Raw genomic sequence first — 20,605 nt, 5'->3', positions numbered from 1 at the left:
CATTGTACAACATAATGCCATTTGAGTTCATTATTAACACGTGATCCTGAGTTGGAAGATTCCAACAAACACTGATGCAGACTTTCAGATGGTGACAAGAGGGCGTACAGGAGCATGTTATATCAGCTAGTTGAGTGGTGCCACAACCACAACCTGGCACTCAATGTCAGTACAACCAAAGAGCTGACTGTGGACTTCAGGAAGGGTAAGACAGGGGAACGTGAACCAATCATCATAGAGGGATCAGAAGTGGAGAGAGTGAGCAATTTCAAGTTCCAGGGTGTCAATATCTCTGGGGATCTAACCTGACCTCAACATATCGATGCACCTATAAAGAAGGCAAGACAGTGACTATATTTCATTTGAAGTTTGAGGAGATTTGGTTTGTCACCTAAAACGCTCGCAAACTTCTACAGATGTACTGTGGAGAGCACTCTGACAGGCTGCATCACCGTCTGGTATGGCGAAGAGGAGGGGGCGCTACTGCAAAGGATTGAAAGAAGCTACAGAAAGTTGTAAAATTAGTCAGCTCCATGTTGGGTATTAGCCCTTATAGTATCCAAGACAACTTCAAGAAGCGGAGCCTCAAAAAGGCAGTGTCCATTATTATGGACCACCATCACCCAGGACATGCCCTGTTCTTAGTGCCCTCATCAGAAAGGAGGTATAGGAGCCTGAAGGCATAAACTCAGCGATTCAGGAACAGCTTCTTCCCCTCAGCCATCTGATTTATAAATGGACATTGAATCTATGGACACTACCTCACTTTTATCATTCTTCTTTTTGCACTATTTTTAATTTAACTATTTAATATACATATATATGCCTACTGCAAATTATTTATTTTTTCTGTGTTTGTCATGAACTGCATTATTAGTGCTGCCACTAAGTTAACAAATTAATGTCCCGTCTCTAGGAAGCCAGGAGATGGAACACAAGCCCATGATCAACTCCATCTCTTGCAAACTTGCCAATTAAAGTGCCGAGGCAGGTGTCTCTCACTTGCTGCTGCCAGAGCAGGACGTCTGCATGCGACGCTCCCTCTCTGCCTCTCACTCAATACTGTCGGGGAATGGTGCCGTACTTTGTGGATTTGGACTCTAATTCAGGTTTAAGATTTGTTCTAGTTCTGTTTGCTCCTTTTTATTTTGTTGTTACTTCTGGGTGATTTTTGAGTCAGGGCAGCCTGCAGATAATGAACACTGAGCTGAATTGAACTGAAATATGCCTTTTGATTTTGTATTTTATATTCTGTGTTTTTGCGCTTTTTTTATTGCCATTTGCATGGGTTTTTTTTTGCTTGAGGTTGGAGGGTGAGGGTTTGATGTTTTCCTTTGAACAGGTTGTTCAATGTTTCTTTGCTTCAGACTGCCTTTAGGGAAGACGAATTTCAGGGTAGTATGCTATATACATACTTTGATAACAAATGTACTTTGAATCTTTAAATCAATACATCATCCAACCACAGCATCTTCAGTGCATGTCAGTTTCATTTGTTTATCTTAGAATATGGAAAGCACAATTTTGTTACCATATCTATCTATAAATTAATATACACATTTCAAAAGTGCTGGATGTGAGATTTTTGGAACTTTTTAAAGACATGCAAAATGCTAATTGTGGATATGTTCTTTATGTTTCACAATACTGCTGAAATTATGGTTAAGTCTTACCATTTTAATACACATCATAGATTGAATTCTTCCTAAAACAATGGAATTCTATTCTCAATTTACTGCTCTGTATGGAACACAAGTAGAGGTGTTCCCCGCTTTTCGAACGTTCGCTTTACGAAACCTCACTGTTACGAAAGACCTACATTAGTACCCTGTTTTCGCTTTCAGTAGGTGTTTTCACTGTTACAAAAAAAAAATTCAGCGCGCGAAAAATCAGCACGCGATAAAAGGCAGCGCGCCCTGAGCAGCCGCTCTCTCCCGGATTCGGAACTGCTTTGCTTTAACACGTGCCTGTGAGCAGCCATTTGCAAGATGAGTTCTATGGTATCGGAAAAGCCTGAAAGAGTTCGTAAGAGTGTTCACTTACGGTAAAACTAGACATAACTGAGCATTTTGATCGTGGTGAACGAAGTAAGGACAACGTGAGTTTGGCTTGTGGAAGCTGACGAACATGATGTTGAAAGGTTTTGGCATCCCATCGCCAAGAACTGACAGATGAAGAGCTGATGCAATTGGAAGAGAAAAGGATAACAATTGAAACCGAATGAGTAACGATAAAGTACGGCTTTAATTTTGAAAGGGTACATTGGTTTAGGGGATATTTGCAGGATGGTTTGAATCCTTATTAAAGAACTGTATGCTAGAAAAATGCGTGAGGCTCAGCAGTCAAGCAAGCCTTCCACATCAGCCACAGCAGACGCTGAACCTCGACCTTCGACATCGAGGCAGGCAGAGATAGAAGATGAGCTGCCTGCTCTAATGGAAACAGGCAACGAGATAACACCCCAGTGTGCCACCACCCCAACCCCCAGGCCACGGACAGATACCGATTCACGGAGCATGCAAAGCTAGCCGGGAGACACACAGCACATCTTTAAGAAAAAAGCCGAAACAAAAATGCTAATTAATTAGGTGCCACCGACACATAATTGTCGGCCCAGATCAGAGACGACGCAATCAGAAATCGGCACTGATCTGGGCCGACAATTACAGGCGGCACCTAATTAATTAGCATGTTTGTTTCGGCTTTTTTCTTAAAGATGTGCTGTGTACCTCCTGGCTACCCCTGGACCCCTGCGTTCTTCACGGCAAGGTATCACTCAGCGGCCTGGAGGGTGAAGGCCACTGCACCACCCAAACTCCGACAAGTCTAACACACCATTGTTTACTCGGCGCTGTCTTCCCGATTCCCGTAAGTGATACTACACTGTACATACATTATTTCTACTTTATATAGGCTGTGTATTTTTACGTGTTATTTGGTATGATTTGGCAGCTTCATAGCTTAAAGGTTACTGAAGAGCGCTTGCGCGTGTTTCTGCTGAGAGCGCTTGCGTGAGATTTTCTGCAAACGGCACTTGTGTGCGATTTTCGCTACGGAGAGCAGTGCAGTAATGATTGTGGAAAAGTATTTCTACTTTATATAGGCTGTGTATTTATCATATTATTCCTGCTTTTACTATGTGTTACTGTTATTTTAGGTTTTATGTGTTGTTTGGCATGATTTGGTAGGTTATTTTTGGGTCTGCGAACCCTCACAAAATTTTCCCATATAATTAAATGGTAATTGCTTCTTCGCTTTACGACATTCCGGCTTACAAACTGTTTCATAGGAACGCTCTACCTTCGGATGGTGGGGGAAACCTGTACAATGATTCTGTGGTAAGTGTCTATTAATATGTACTACTACACAGCTCCACATGGTGGTGGTACTGTATTCCTGACATTAACTTGTATATCTCTAGACTGTATGGAAAGCAGCTAGAAAACATAATATTCCATCTCATATTCATTTCAGAACGCCAATGTGCCAAAAGCTTTCACAAGGGGGAGTTAAGATCTGAAGGTAAGTCAAAGCTATACTCGTAAATGTCTATTACAGAACTGGTAAAGAAATTGGAACATCAAGATCAGAAGGTTAAGAGCAATGAAACGGAATGCAAGTGAATTGGTGTTTTGCTCATTTGTAGTGTGTTGGTTTAATTCTGGTCTTCACACCAGAAGAAAACTTGTAAATAGATGTTGCTAGTTTAAACAGCTGCAACTGATATCTATTTGAATTGATCTGTCAGTTCCCCACTGAGTTTTTATTTCCGTATACATCACAAGGCATGTCACAGACTGTCACTTGATATGGCTTGACCTCTGTCTGCTTTTGAGGTTGAGATGCTGTGTAAACAGGGTGCAGGATTACAGTTCGGAACTGAATTCCATCTGCCACGTTGACTGGGTAAAGGTTAGGAATGTGGTAGAACTGAAAGTGATTGCTGTTCTGTTCTGTCTGGTGTTTGTTTCTGCTGAATTGGGATTCTGCTGATGCCAGAAACAGCACACAGTCCACATGGGCATTGAATGGCACGGTCTTCACCACTCAATCACCTTTGTATTTTAGAGGTGATGCATTAAGAATAACAACAGGTAGGGAGTTCCTCTAATAAGGATTCTTCTACATTTGATTTTGTATTTATTTTGACACATGTAGTTATGTACCTACAGTCTGCAGTGTGAAAGAAATTGTGGGTTGGGTGATGGTCTACTTCCTTCAACCTAACTGGTCTGTTTATCTTACATTTTTATTCACCTCTTTGGTCTTGCATGAGGCAGTTAGCATACAAGGTGGGAGATTTGACAGAATTCCAACACATGGGAATGGAGAGATGGGGAATGTGGAAAGAATTCAAATTTACTTCTTACGCTAATTGCATGGTATCTGCTTATTCCTTTCTTGTACTTTCATCTGGTCCTTAAAAGCCAAAATCAAAATCTCATCATAACCTTTCTGCTTCTTGGATGCAAACTCAGAGGCAAAATGACAATTAGGTGACTAAAAGTCAGTGAAATGGATACTTAAAATTCTACTAGTTCGTTGACTGTATGGTAATGTTTTTTCCCACACTCCCAGATAGGATCAGACCTAGCATTTTCCAAGTTAAATGACAGTTGCCAAACATGAGCTCATTCTTCAATCTACAGTACTCAACTTGGAGTGTTTGCTTAACATTCTGTAAGCTTTGGGGAGGGTGTGTTATTGTCCCAGAAACTGCATAGATTATTCATGAATAAACTCAAAGGTGCTCATACTGACTTCTGTCAGGCAGGACTAGCAATCATTTTCCAAATAGATGCAAATCCATTGACTGTTCTTTTGAACTTTACAGCAGAAATTTTCACAAGGACATGCATGCATAGTATATGACGCTAAAGGTGCGTAACAACTAATATTTTAATTCATAAAGAGCTTGCTTATAAATCGTTTGAAGTCAGTAATATAGGCTGGGAAATGTATGATTTAACTACCTTCTAAAATTATTTTCTTTTACCAATTAGCCGGTTGGGAAAACTGTATTGAACCATTATTTAGTTTAAATTTACAATATGTTTTTAACATCATAGGTCATATAACGTGCTGATGAAAGGATCATATTTAAGAAGAATCAGTTTTGAGACTAATGTGTTGAAATGGACGTTGGATGCATCAATGAAAATGGCGGGGGGCAGAATTTTACCATATACAGATTATATTTTATAGTTATGACAGCTGATAGAAAAAAATGTCACCTCTGGATTATTACAAGAACCATTGTTCACTGTGATACAAATAATGTATTAATTGAAGTAGTACTACTGTACTTCTCAATTGCATATGCATCTCCCTTAGTCAAGCCATTGTCCACAGATGCTTCAAAACCTCCACAATCATCCCTGTAGCAAAGAAATCAGTTGTAGCCTGTCTGAATGATTACCGTCCTGTTGCCCTGACCCCCATAGTGATGAAATGTTTTGAACGGGTTGTCAAGCCTCATATCACAGCCAGTCTCCCCTCATTGCTGGATCCTCTACAGTTTGCTTATCGTCCAAATCGCTCTACGAAGGACACAATATCCACCACACTGCACACAGTTCTCTCTCACTTGGACAACAAAGACACTTACGCCAGAATCCTGTACATTGATTTCAGTTCAGTATTCAATACCATCATCCCGCAGAGACTAGTGGAGAAACTGTCGCTGCCTGGCCTTAACACTGCCATGTGTTGCTGGATTCTGAATTTCTTGACAGAGAGACCACAGTCAGCCTGTGTTGGCAGGAACATCTCTGACTCCATCACACTGAGCACTGGATCCCCACAAGGCTGTGTGCTTAGCCCATTGCTGTTTACACTGCTAACACATGACTGTGCAGCCAGATTCAAGGAGAACCTGATCATTAAATTTGCTGATGATACCACAGTGGTGGGGCTCATCAGCAAAAATGATGAAATGATGTACAGGGAGGAGGTCAAACACCTGGAGAGCTGGTGCAGGGATAACAACTTGATGCTTAATGTCACCAAAACCAAGGAGATGATCGTTGATTTCAGACGGTCTCAGCCTGAGCACACACCCCTCAGCATCAGCAGCTCCACAGTGGACAGAGTGGAAAACATCAAGTTCCTTGGGGTGCAGATCTTGGACAATCTCACCTGGGTCCAGGAACACTACTGGGATTGTGAAACGGGCCCAGCAAAGATTGCACTTTCTGAGGAAGCTTAAACAAGCATCACTTCCCCACCAACATCTTAACTACATTCTACAGAGGCGTGGTTGAGAGTGTGCTGACCTTTTGCATCACAACCTGGTACTCCAGCTGCAGTGCTGTCGACAAAAAAGCCTTGCAGAGGGTGGTTAGGGGAGCAGAGAAGGTTATTGGGGTCTCCCTACCTTCTATCCAAGACCTCTTTCAGAGTCGATGCCTCCAGAAGACACGGTACCTCATTAAAGACCCCTCACACCCTCTCCATGAAATGTTTGTTCTTCTGCCATCAGGCAAACATTACAGGAGCATCAAAACTAAAATGGCTTCCTCCCACAGGCTGTCAGACTGCTAAATAGCTGCTCTACCTGACTCTGCTTTGGACACTTTTAACTTGTACTGGACACTTACAACTTGATTTTAACTGACATGTGGCTGTTGTGTTTTACTATTTATTGTTATGTTTATTATTTAGTGTTGCATTTTGTTATGTTATGATTGCACTGCTCCTGGGAAACGCTGTCTCATTCTGCCCTGCAGAGCTGATGTATGGTTAGAATGACAATAAAGTTTTTTAAATCTTGAATCTTGAATGATGCTCTCCTGACAGCATATTGAATATTTCAGTTGCAATGTCTGGTCAGTTTTGCTAATTCATAGTGATGTATCTATCACTGTACTTATTAATTTGAGACTCTGAGAAAACACATTTATCATTAGAAATTGTTAAAAAAGAGATGTGATATAAACGGAAAGATTGCAACATTTCAAAAGGCTCTGCGGGGGCTTCAAGGCACAGGAATTTTTTTTTGGTAGGGCAATCAAGAATTACGGGATATTAGGATAAGGTATGACCAATCTAAGACAAAGGTTGGAAGGAATTTCTTCTCTCAAAAAGTTGTAAATCTTTTTAATTGTATTTATTTATTTAGCGATACAGCACAGAACAGGCCCTTCTGGCCCAATGAGCCACACCACCCAGCATTCCACCTATTTAACACTAGCCTAATCACAGGACAATTTACAATGACCAACTACTAACCAATACCCTATTTTGGATTGTGGGAGGAAACTGGAATGCCTGGAGGAAACCCATGTGGTTCATGGGGAGAGCTTACAAAGTCCTTCCAAATGGCGCTGGAATTGAACTCTGAACTCTGGAACACATTGAGCTGTAATGGCATTGCGCTAACTGCTATGCTACTGTAGTGCCCTGTACTACCAAGGTGCTACATAAGCCTGAGAACTGTGGAAGCTAAGTAACAAATATAGTCAAGGCTAAGTTCAATGTTTAGACCTGAGGGGAAAAAGAAGATTTAGGATCAGGCAAGAAAGTGATGGCCAAATTCAGATCAAATTCAAATTCAGTGTGCTTGTTCGTTTTCATTGATTCGATTGTACTTCTTGGATCTACTGTGAATGCCTGCAAGAAAATGAATCTTAGGGTAGCATATGGTGACATTTCTGTACTTTAGACCATAAGATATAGGAGCAGAATTAGGGCTTATGGCCCATCAAGTCTGCTCCACCATTTCATGATGGCTGATCCAATTTTCCTCTCAGCCCCAATCTCCTGCCTTCTCCCTGTATCTCTTCATGCCCTGACCAGTCAAGAATCAATCCACCTCGGCCTTAAATATATGTAACCAGGTGACCGTTGGATCTAATTCAGTATCGTTAAAGGTGTACTTAGGCATCCATCCGGGTAATGCTAGAATAGTTGTCTGTGCCTTTAAGGGAGATGGTGATGTCATTACGCACGCGCAGGATAGTGGGGAGACCATTTTGCTTTCTGTTGAAGATGCGTTGGGGTGTTGGAATTGAGTTCTGCCAGAGTAGGCTGGGCATGGTGAGGAAAAATTTCCACGAGTGAAGAAATCAACGCTGGGTAGTGTGGCTTATACCAAGTTCCTCACCATCCAAGTAGGATCGCCACTACCGTATTTGTACCGTATTAGTTCTGGTATTTTTTATACTGCATATGCAATTCTGTCCATACACAAGGGTGTGGATCGAAAGTTAAACTGAGATTTTAACGGCAAGAACTGCTTGTAAATTCGTTCGTTTTGTTTCGCGACCCTCTTCTGGCACTTAAACATCGAAAACCGATAAAGGAATTAAAACCCGAAAAAGTCTTTGTTGTCCTGAGCGTGTACTTTTCCCCAGGCTACAAAGTGTGGTACCAGGAGTGGGGCTAATTCCAAGCCAGTTAGAGGGTCTCTGACTCTTGTATGCAGTATAATATACAGTACCTAATACAGTAGTGGTGAAGACAGGTCCGAGTTCCCGTCGGGCGGAAGGAGAGAGCGCGGGAGAGCCTCGTGGAGAGCGCGCTAGAGCCTCGTGGAGAGTGCGCTGGAGCCTCGGGAACGTGCCGAGACGGCAGCAACTGACGTCAGGACGCAGCGTGGTAACGTGGACCCAGGGAACTGCGGGCCATGAAGCTATAGCGTTTGCAGCAAAGGACAGCAACAGCTCCTTTTGCAGGCTTGTGTGAACTTTAAAGACTTGAGGATTTACTATGTCATGCTCAGAGGACACACCAGTTGAACTTGATTTGAGTGAACAAATTAGGGAATTGCGTAGTAGGTATGATGAAGCCATGGCAACCATTGATAAATTAAGCAAAAGGTCCTATGTATATGTCCCAAGGGAAAGACACATTGTTCCATTTACGGGGGATGTTGAGAAAGATGGGAGGTCTTTGACGACGTTATTGAAGAAGTACAACGTGCACTTCATAGTAGAAATCAGTCTGACCAGGATCAGTATGACTTCGTTATGTCCCTGCTCAGGGGTGCAGCCTTAGAGGGAGCACGTATGCGCAGTGATGCTGGGGAAGACCGCGCTGATGACTTGTTCACCTATCTCAGGGAAGCTTTTAGAGACGAGCGTAGTGCACCCCAGCTGTGGCATGGCTTCTACAGTCGCAAACAGCGTGAGGGTGAAGACGTAAGAGAGTTTTCACATGGCTAGCCCACGCTCTTAACATGATACTGAAGCACTTCCCCGATGCCGTGACCAATGAGAGGGTGGTGCTAAGAGATCAATTTTTCAAAGGGATCAGGCATCCATCCCTCAGAAGGGAGCTCCACAGATTTGTGCGGGGCCACCCTGAATCCTCAATGATAGAAGTGAGGGAGGAGGCTCGTCTGTGGCTCGTAGAAGAGACCCTGGGAAATACAAGGTCTGGAAAGTCAAAGTGTAGCAGTGGCCAGGCACAATGTTTGACTCTTAAAACTCAGGAATCTGAGTCTGTCACACTAGGTGACGTCCTTAAAGTGGTCACAGAGCAGAGCAAAGCCCTTTGTGGATTGACTCAAGCAGTGAAAGATCTCACTGTACAGAGGGATTTTACAGGTGCTACTAGTGGCAGACGTAATTTACAGCCTAGGTTCACAGAAGATGGGCAACCAATATGTTTCAAGTGTCAGGTGGGAGGGCATTTGGCCAAGAATTACCACAGAAGCGGGGTGCAAGGGAAGTGGAGTCTGCATCCTCCTGCCCTCAAGAGGTTGGGAGTCGGGCCATTCGGCAGAACCTCATAGATACAGATAATGTACAGCAACCCTGTGACCAGTTGCTGCAACGCGCTGTAGGGACATGTCCAGTTGTGGAGCTTGAAGTATCAGGTGTCGCTGTCCGTTGTCTGTTGGACACAGGTAGTCAGGTCAGCACCCTGACTGAGCAGTTCTTTCAAGAACACTTGAATGGAGAGGACAAGCGTATGTTGTCCACTGCTGGCTGGCTTAGGCTAGCAGCTGCAAATGGTCTTGGTATTCCTTACCTTGGGTATCTAGAGCTAGAGGTTCAAGCAATGGGCATGAAGATACCCAATTGTGGTTTTCTAGTAGTCAGGGATCCTGTTAGCATCGAGCCACCTATCCCATGTATTGTAGGCATGAACATTATCAGCCAGTACAGGCAACTTGTGGATGCAGTGTTTGACTTCGATGTCCAGTATCGTCCGGGTCAGAGCAATACCGTGGCTGATGCATTCTCTAAGCAGCCATTTGCAGGGGAGCCTGAGCCGTCTCAGAGGATGCAGAGTTTGATGGATCTGTGGCGATCTGTAATTTCATCAATCGTGGCACTGCCCTTGACCCAGCACTGGTTACCGCTGGTCTTAACAGCTGTAGGGTTCAGCAAATTCAATCCTGGGAAGCTGGTACTAGTGATGTAAGTGGTCCGATGCGAGGGAACACTCCAACCCTCCCAGGTTACTCTAATGGGGACTTGCGTACTTTTCAGCAGCAAGACCCTGTGTTAGGTGTCCTAAGAGACTTATGGGATCAGAAAAGGCAGCTGAGAGGCCAGGAGCGTAAAACTCTGCCTAAACCCGTTTTGTCTCTGTTAAGGCACTGGGATAGTATCAGGGAGCGTGAAGGGTTGCTGTATAGGGTAGTTGAGGATGAGAAGCTTGGGGAGCGTTACCAGCTTCTGGTACCTAACAGCTTGAGGAGCAAAGTGTTAGAGTACGTACATGATTCTATGGGCCATCAAAGCATAGATCGTACTGTGCAGTTGTTGAAAAGTCGATGTTTTTGGGTGGGCATACACAAGGATGTGGCACGGTGGGTCAAAAATAGTCTACATCGTGTACTAACTAAGATGCCACAGCCTAGGATCCACCCCCCCCCCCCCCCGATGAAGTCATTTCTGGCTTCTAGGCCGCTTGAAGTTGTAGCGTTAGATTTCATTGTGTTGGAGCCAGCAAGTGATGGGCGTGAGAATGTCTTAGTGGTCACAGACGTTTGTCAAGAGGCTTTTGACAAGGTCCCACACAGGAGAGTAGTGTGCAAACTTAAAGCACACGGTATTGGGGGTAAGGTATTGATGTGGATGGAGAATTGGTTGGCAGACCGGAAGCAAAGAGTGGGAATAAACGGGACCTTTTCAGAATGGCAGGCAGTGACTAGTGGGGTACCGCAAGGCTCAGTGCTGGGACCCCAGTTGTTTACAATATATATAAATGACTTAGATGAGGGAATTAAATGCAGCATCTCCAAGTTTGCGGATGACACGAAGCTGGGCGGCAGTGTTAGCTGTGAGGAGGATGCTAAGAGGATGCAGGGTGACTTGGATAGGTTAGGTGAGTGGGCAAATTCATGGCAGATGCAATTTAATGTGGATAAATGTGAAGTTATCCACTTTGGTGGCAAAAACAGGAAAACAGATTATTATCTGAATGGTGGTCGATTAGGAAAAGGGGAGGTACAATGAGACCTGGGTGTCATTATACACCAGTCATTGAAAGTGGGCATGCAGGTACAGCAGGCGGTGAAAAAGGCGAATGGTATGCTGGCATTTATAGCAAAAGGATTCGAGTACAGGAGCAGGGAGGTACTACTGCAGTTGTACAAGGCCTTGGTGAGACCACACCTGGAGTATTGTGTGCAGTTTTGGTCCCCTAATCTGAGGAAAGACATCCTTGCCATAGAGGGAGTACAAAGAAGGTTCACCAGATTGATTCCTGGGATGGCAGGACTTTCATATGATGAAAGACTGGATAAACTAGGCTTATACTCGTTGGAATTTAGAAGATTGAGGGAGGATCTGATTGAAACGTATAAAATCCTAAAGGGATTGGACAGGCTAGATGCAGGAAGATTGTTCCCGATGTAGGGGAAGTCCAGAACGAGGGGTCACAGTTTGAGGATAAAGGGGAAGCCTTTTAGGACTGAGATTAGGAAAAACTGCTTCACACAGAGAGTGGTGAATCTGTGGAATTCTCTGCCACAGGAAACAGTTGAGGCCAGTTCATTGGCTATATTTAAGAGGGAGTTAGATATGGCCCTTGTGGCTAAAGGGATCGGGGGTATGGAGTGAAGGTTGGTACAGGGTTCTGAGTTGGATGATCAGCCATGATCATACTGAATGGCGGTGCAGGGTCGAAGGGCCGAATGGCCTACTCCTGCACCTATTTTCTATGTTTCTATGTATGTTTCTATGTTTTCAGTAAATTTACCCAAGCATTTCCGACTTGGGATCAAAAGGCGGATACCACAGCAAGGGTGCTCTTGAGGGAATGGTTCATGAAGTACGGTGTCCCTGAGAGGTTGCATTCTGACCACGGCCATAACTTCGAAAGTGAGGTCATAGTGGAGCTTTGCAAACTATACGGGGTAAAGAAAATCCGTACTACACCTCATCATCCTACTGGAAATGCACAGTGCAAGCGTTTCAACAGGACAATGCATGATTTGTTGCATACGTTGCCTCCAGAAAAGAAGCGCAGATGGCCAGAACATCTACCCGAGTTTGTGTATGCATATAATGCGATGCCTCACGCAACCACTGGGTATTCAGCTTGCTATCTGTTGCTTGGGGTGGATCCCCATTTGCCTGTAGCTGCTCTGCTGGGGCAAGAACAGACTGGGGACCGGAAACATGACTGGCTAGCTGTACACCAGAGCCGATCGAGGGATATACATGCCAGAACAAAAGAATACTCTGAACAGAAGGCGGCAGAACGCATTGCCTGGCAGGAGGACAAAGTGCACTGTCCCAAAGTTGATGTGGATGCGCTGGTTTACTTGAGGAACAGACCAGTAGGCCGTAATAAGATCCAGGATGCTTGGAACTCAACGGTCTCCAGGGTGGTAGAGGTACTGGGCAACACATACACTGTGGAACCTTGGGGTGGGCCTAGCAAGACGGTGAACAGGGTAGACATCAGGCCCTGTGAGAACCATCCCAATCTAGCTACCCGAAGGAGACTGCAATCCCCAGTAACTCAGGCCAGCTCAACCCTGGGGCATGAATCAGATTCTGAGGATTCAGAGAATGGTGTGATAGTGGTAGAAGACATGTCAGAACAGGGGGTACAGAGTCCTGACCCTAGCCTAGACAGCATATCTTCCGAAAATATGACACCTTCCGGAACTGAGACGGAGGAGCCAACGACTGCTAATGCAGGGGCAGAGATCGGTAGCCCTCTTGTAGCAGCACCCCGCAGGAGTAAACGAGTAAGTGCTGGACAGCACCCCAACCCACATCACGAACCCAGGTCAGTCCTTGATGAGGTTTCCATAAGTCTGACAGCAGTGTCTCAGATACTGGATAGTCTCCGTTCAGTTCTCTTCAGAGAAGCAGTTAAGGAGGTTAAAAGTACCCTTGTAGTAATCGAGGACGATTACTTGAATGCAGGGGAGAATGTAACCGGGTGATTATGGGATCTAATTCAGTATCGTTAAAGGTGTACTTAGGCATCCATCTGGGTAATGCTAAAATAGTTGTCTGTGCCTTTAAGGGAGTCGGTGATGTCATTACGCACATGCGGGATAGTGGGGAGACCATTTTGCTTTCTGTTGAAGATGCGTTGGGGCATTGGAATTGAGTTCCGCCAGAGTAGGCTGGGCATGGAGAGGAAAGATTTCCATGAGTGAAGAAATCAACGCTGGATAGCGTGACTTATACCAAGTAGGATTGCCACTACCGTATTTGTACCGTATTAGTTCTGGTATTTTTTATACTGCATATGCAATTCTGTCCATACACAAGGGTGTGGATCGAAATTTAAACTGAGATTGTAACGGCAAGAACTGGTTGTAAATTCGTTCGTTTTGTTTCGTGACCCTCTTCTGGCACTTAAACATCGAAAACCGATAAAGGAATTAAAACCCGAAAAAGTCTTTGTTGTCCTGAGTGTGTACTTTTCCCCAGGCTACATACACATAAAGACTTACCCTCCACAGCTGCCTGTTGCAAAGAATTCCACAGATTCACCACTCTCTGGCTAAAGAAATTCCTCCTAATCTCCATTCTAAAAGGACACACCTCTATTCTGAGGCTATGTCCTTTTTCATAGACTCTCCCACCATAGAAAACATTCTTTCCACATCCACTCTATCAAGGTCTTTCACTATTTGATAGAAGTCAATGAGGTCACCCCTCATTCTTCTGAATTCCAATGAATACAGGCCCAGAGCCATCAAACGCTCTTCATATGACAAGCCATTCAATCCTGGAATCATTTTCGTGAACCTCCTTTGAACCACCTCCAGTTTTAGCACACCCTTTTTAAGAAAAGGGGCCAAAACTCCTCACAATACTCCAAGTGAGGCTTCACCAGTGCTTTATAAAATCTCAACATTACATCCTTGCTTTTATATTCTAGTCCTAATGAACGGTAACATTGCATTTGTCTTCCTCTCCACAGACTTGATAGGGAACACTGCACAAGGTTTCTCAAGTCCCTTTGTTCCTCAGTTTTCTGGATTTTCTCTCCATTTAGAAAGTAGTCAACTTTTAATAACAAATTTTCATTGAACTTTGAACTTTGAGATCAGTTATGTCAGCATTAAATCACAAAGCAGACCTGTTTTATTTTTTCATTCTATAGGTTAAATTATCTTCAAGATAATTTAACATCACATGCTTCAGGTACAAAGACTTGTGCAAAGCTTTTATAGTTCATGCTATTACTGTTGTTTTATAAATTAACATTAAATGATTGGTTTTCTTAACCTGAAAGACAAGTAAAGAGTGTAGGTGTGGACCACTCATGATTTTCCAACCAGAAGCTCCGAGAAACTGTGAATGGAGAAAGCTTCACCATGGTGTAAATGTCACCAGAATCAGACTGTTAATTCAGAGTCCTTGACCAACTTTTTAGTGATGAATTATCCCAGTACAGAGGTTGAACAATGTCCCATCTTAAACATTATGGTTGGAGCTTCAATTTTCAGGCACAAGATCAATTGGCCCTCTCGTGTTTGTTCTCATCACCTGATATTCCTTTTTTTCCAAACTTTATTTCTAGAAAAATTTTTAACCCCGAACTCTTAAGTCACTGTTGGAATTACGTAAACCATAGCTTACAAAACATAAAATTATCCATAAATTAAAAACATACATGGCGGAAATAAATATCAATATAATAACCATGTGTGCCAATTTAGACCTCTAATAACAGAAAAGGCTGCCATTCAGCAATATGCCTCACCACTATTTCCCCCCAAGGAAGCCTAAATATTTGCCCCATTTTTGTGTAAAGATGTCCGGTCTATCAAACTGTTTGTAAGACATGCGTTCAAAAGCTGCCACTTTGGCTATTTCTGTGACCCACTCCTGAAATGATGGTCCCCCCAAGTTCCTCCAATCTCTAAGTATAATTTGCCTTCCTACCATTATACTTGTCTGGATCCAATTTTGAGAGTGTTTATCGCCAAGTGTGTCTCCCAAGACAAAAAGTCTAGGGCAGAAAGGGATTTGAATATCTGAAACTTCACCAATATACTTATTAGCCTCACTGCTAACTACCACTTTGACCTAGCTCCCTTCCAAGTTAGAGTTATATTCTCAGGCTACAATGTATACTCCAACCTGCTGGCATGAACATCGATTTCTCCTTCCAGTAATTTTCCCTCCCCCATCGCTCTTCTTTTATTTCCCACTCTGGCCTCTCATCTCTTCTCCTCACCTGCCTATCACCTCGTCCTGGTGCTCCACCTTCTTCCTTTTCTCCCATGGTTCACTCTAATCTCCTATCAGATTCCTCCTTCTCCAACCTTTTACTTTTCCTGCCCACCTAGCTTCACCGATCACCTTCTAGCAAGCCCTCCTTCCTTACCCCCACCTTTTTATTCTGGCATCTTCCCCCTTCCTTTCCAGTCCTGAAGAAGGGATTCAGCCCAAAAAGTCAACTGTTTACATTTCCATAGATGCATTCTGACCTGCTGAGCTCCTCCAGCATTTTGAGTGTGTTGCTCTGGTTTTCCAACATGTGCAGAATTCCTTGTGTTTATTCTTGCAATTTAAATTAATTTCTGTGATTAACACTTCCAAGTTATCCATTGACACAACTCTGCAAGATCAACTTTCAGATTCAGATTTGGAAAGCTTATACTTTGGAAAACATAAGGAAATCAGTGTTTCCTTATGATTTAGAGTTGAGTGACTAAGGATTAGCTTTGTGAGTTTTCTTTTCACTGCATCCAATACGTGAATATCTCACTTGGATGATGAATATACAAGCAAATTGTTGTGAACAGCTATGGGTTTAAACTCAGTACAGGCTAAATAAAGGGCATGCTTATGGATAAATAAACCCATAATTTATTGAAAATGTTGCAATAACCAATGGAGCAGATGGTGTGCCTCACAGCATATCATTTATTAAACGGTAAAACATCAGTTTAATTCAAAAGCAGAATTAAATTACATTGGATATCAAAACTTCAGCAACTTTCCCTATAAAAAAAATGCATTTTTTCCAAAATAAAGTGCATGGAAAAGAAGAGTTGCATACAAATTATATACATAACATAATTTCATTTATTCGAGTGGTCACTAGGTTTGATTGACAGAAGAACTATCCACCATTACCATTCTAGCTGGTGATATCATTGTTAATAAACTTAGTCATAAAAACAGCTAACATATAAAATGCTCATAGGTTATCTGATCACTTGCAAAAGAAAGATACAGTATAGTATTTGAGGCTGAGGGTCTTTAGAAGTGAACCTTTACCTATTTTCCTCTTTTTGCAATGACTAGTTTTAGTGTCTTTTTCTTATACTGGCATATAAGCAGATGAACAGCTTATAACGAGGAACAAGTTAGGAAAGCAATTGGCTTGTGATTATGAACTGGAGAGAATATAATTAATAGAACTGTGCTAGAGCTGGTAGTGCTAAATGGCAAGTTGGCACCAATCCATGCAAACTTGCAGTTAATTCCTTCAAATCCTCTTAATTTTACATATTTCTGTGTTCTATTTATACAAGCTTCTGATGCACATCTGACAGAGATTTCATGACAGAATTAAACATTAAAATATTTATTAGATGAAGAAGGAAGCTCTTAACATTTAGTTTTACAATAAATTGAAGAGCATCATTTAAGTTTCACCTAAGGTAGACTAATGTCAGTAATGAATTATCCAACTACCTATACTAAATGAGTAATTTAAGAGGGGTAAGAGATAACCCATTTCTATTTATTAGTATTACTATGAGGTAATTTGCTTTTTACCTGAATAAATTTAATCCTTTGATTTAAGGAGGTGACCAATAGGCCAAGGGAAGAGTTGTTGACATTGCCTGCATGATCTTCAGCAAGATTCTTGGTAGGGTCCAGCATGATAGGTCCAAAAGGTCAGGCTGCATGAGATCCGGTGTGAGAAAGGCAACTGGATACACAATAGGCTGGATGGTAGTGGAGGCGTGCTTTTCAGATTGGAGGACTGTGACCTGTGAGGCGTTGCAGGGATCAGTGCTGAGTTTTTTGCTGTTTGTCATATATATTAACAACTTGGATGAGAACATAAATGGCACGATTAGCACGTCTGCAGATGAGACCAAAATTGGTGGTATAGTGGACAGTGAAGGTAGTCTAATGTTACAATGGCATGTAGATCAACTGGTAAAATGGACCAAGGAATGACAGATGAAATTTAGCTCAGACCAGTTTGTGGTGATGTATATTAGAACATTAAACCAGGCCAGGACACACAAAGTGAATGGCAGGGCCCTGGAGAATATTGTAGAACAGAGAGACTTTGGAATACTATTCAGAATTCCCTCAAAACAGGAAGACAAGAAGAGAAGGTGGTGAAAAAGGATATGGCTGCTTGCCTTCATTGGATGGAGCATTGAGGACAAGAGTGGGAGCATCATGTTACAGCTGTAGGAGACATTGGTGATACTAAACCAGAAATATTGTGTGAGTTATTGCTATCAAGCTACAGGAAGTATGTAATTAAGTTAGAGAAGATGCAGAAAAGATTCGGAAGTATGTTGCTGGGCTTAGAGGGCTTGAATTCTAGCGAGAGACTGGGTAGACTGGTACGGCTTTCCCCACAGCAAAGGAAGAGTGACATTAGAGGGGTTCATAATATCATGAGGGGTATAAATACAGTCATTTTCCCAGGGTAAATGAGTTTAAAACACGGGGACATGGGGTTAAGGTGAGAGGGGAAAGGTTTAAAGGGGACTTGAGAGGCATGTTTTTCGCACAGAGGGTAGTGTGTTTATAGAACAAGCTGCTAGATGAAGTGATAGAGGTGGATACAAGTAGGATGGCATTTCAATTTGTACATGAATTGTAAAAGTTTATATTTGAGGCAAATGTAGACAAATGGGACTACCTGTTTCCATGCTATGTATCATTCTCAGATAGTTATATAAGTTATGCAGTAGTAATTGTGCCTGATAACACTCTGATCAGTCCATTTGGTCATCACCCATTATAGTGCTTGAGCTTTGTCCTGGTTTAACCCTTTCAAATCTGCCAATGCACATATCCTTGCTGCTTGCGACCCCTTGTGCCCTGTGGTTCACTCCATCTTGCCTTCACAAGCTGTTCATGCTTCCCCCTATCTGGTGTGCTGGCATTCTACATTTGCCCTGCCCACTTCCAATCACACAGCTCTCCCTGCCTCTTCTTCATGTCCATCCTGTCCCTAATTCACCCTACACCATCTGTTCAGGCATCACGCGTTCAGGTCCACTTTAGTGACACCCTGGTGTACCAATTTCAGGTCTGCTTGAGCTCTGCTCTTAAATAAAACTTAGATTTTTATTGTCTGTTAAGGATGCAAGCACATATTGGCAGGCCAATATTTTTCTTGAAACCAATGGTTCAGTTAATTTAAAAAATGGCTCTTTAGTATGTGAAGATGTCCAAACCTAATGTATTTGAAAATTAGGTAAGTTAATTTCAAAGAGATATGACTAAGAAGTTATTGTAAAGATTTGCTCTATAATGAGAAAATTTAATTAGGGCCATTCCCACAGCTCTTTCTCCAGGACTTAAGAAGTGCTTCTTCAGCTCATAAAGAAATTAAAGATTACATTACTTGTACTCCTAATTTCTATACTGATCTCACTTTTACATGGTCATCTCTGAATCCTTTCTTTCTTTTCTAAATTGCTTTGTCTCCATCTCAAGGGATAGGTTAGACATCCCCTTGGTGTCTTAGCTATACTCCCTCCCGTTCTACCTCCTGTAAGGACTCCATTCCATTCTCAAAGTTCCTCCATCTCTGTCATAACTGCACTGATTTTGGCTCTTTCCATACAGATGCCTCTGAGATATCTTCCTTCTTTCTGAACCATGACATCTCTTCCATCATAGATGGCAAAACCCTTGGATGGATCACTATTCTACTTCTAGCACTGCTACTTTCACTCTTCTCCACCCAGGCGAGGAACTTCCACATCTTTTACTTTCCACCCTTCCAGCCTCTACTTTCAATTCTTTGTAATTTTCTTCATGTAGCAGACACATTTTCTTTCTCTCCTCTTTTCAGAATGCCAACTTTATCCCCAACAACCACCCCCATTCTCATGACACTTTCCCATCTAAATGCATGAGATGCAATGTTTTCCCTTTTACTTTTCTCTTCTCACCACTCAACAACACAACAGTCCTTCCATGTAAAACAGTGATTGACTTGCCCTTCTTCCAATCTAGTGTATTGCACTGAGTGTGCCCTCTTCTACAACAGAGAAACCACAAAGGCAGATTTGGTCCCTTTGCGAAACAGCTACCTTCTGTCTGCAGGAGTGACTCAGAACTACCTGCTTCCTGCCATGTTCTCCATCCCACACCATGTCTGACATATTTATCTACAGCATTCTGTATTATTATAATGAGGCCAATGTAAGCTTGAGGAACAGCACCTCATTTTTCATCTGATTGTGCAATCGCCCTCCAGACCCCATACTGAATTCAACAACTTTAAGTAATTTGCTTTTGTATTGGAAGTGATAAGTTTTGCTGTAGGTACTGTATGTATTTTGGTTTAGTTTTTTCTCTCTCCTGTAGTGTAATCTCCTGTAGTGCTTTTCCTATACTTCTGCATTTCACATTTATTGCATTCCTTTGTGTTCCATCTGTAACTGCCCATATTAACCTATCAGTAGATAGCTTATCAACAAATTATCACACAGCAACCTCACGCTATCAGAGATATTTCCTTTCTCCTACCAATCCTCCCTAACCTCTGCAAGTGAGTAAGAGCTTGCTTTAACTCTTGCACGATTTCAGCTAAGGGTCTTTAACTTGAAACATGAACTCTGTTTTGCTCTTAATAGATGTTGCCTGGCCTGCTGAGTGCTTCCAGGGTTTTCTGTTTTCATTCAGAAAAATAGATTTAGTAAAGGGTTAACTGTAATAGGCAACAGCAATCTGTTATAATACAAGTCTGAAGTGATTCTTTGCCGGACTAAAACCCTGATAAATATTTTATGAATTCTTATGAACACTTATTTTTCATAGCCATCCGCACTGAGTGATTAATGATTATTGATTCCTCGAAGCATCATTGGATCTGAACCATCTCTGGTTTCTAATTTTTCTAAATTTATCTACTGTGCTTATTGTAGTCAAATACATCAACAAATTACTAATGAAAGTTCCTTTGAGAGTTGTATAAGACCCATCTCTTTGTATGATGCTCACATATCAAT

General features: G+C 42.4%; 1 protein-coding gene and 1 long non-coding RNA gene across 3 annotated transcripts in view; one reads left to right on the top strand and one right to left on the bottom strand.

Moving 5' to 3' along the window:
* The window catches only part of LOC134345363 (SPRY domain-containing SOCS box protein 1-like), a 368,280-nt gene that overhangs the window by 74,697 nt on the left and 272,978 nt on the right, over positions 1–20,605 (bottom strand). The gene's annotated exons all lie outside the window — the stretch shown is intronic.
* LOC134345365 (uncharacterized) overlaps positions 1,018–20,605 on the top strand; it is a 128,543-nt gene continuing 108,955 nt past the window's right edge. For both annotated transcript variants that reach the window (XR_010017666.1, XR_010017665.1), the window contains exons 1-2: positions 1,018–1,109; positions 3,475–3,522. This is a non-coding gene — a long non-coding RNA (uncharacterized LOC134345365). The remainder of the gene's footprint in view (positions 1,110–3,474; positions 3,523–20,605) is intronic.

Source organism: Mobula hypostoma, chromosome 4 (genome assembly GCF_963921235.1).
Source record: "Mobula hypostoma chromosome 4, sMobHyp1.1, whole genome shotgun sequence".
NCBI lineage: Eukaryota > Metazoa > Chordata > Chondrichthyes > Myliobatiformes > Myliobatidae > Mobula > Mobula hypostoma.
The sequence above is the reverse complement of the archived record's forward strand: the minus strand, read 5'-3'. Positions and strand labels throughout refer to the sequence as shown.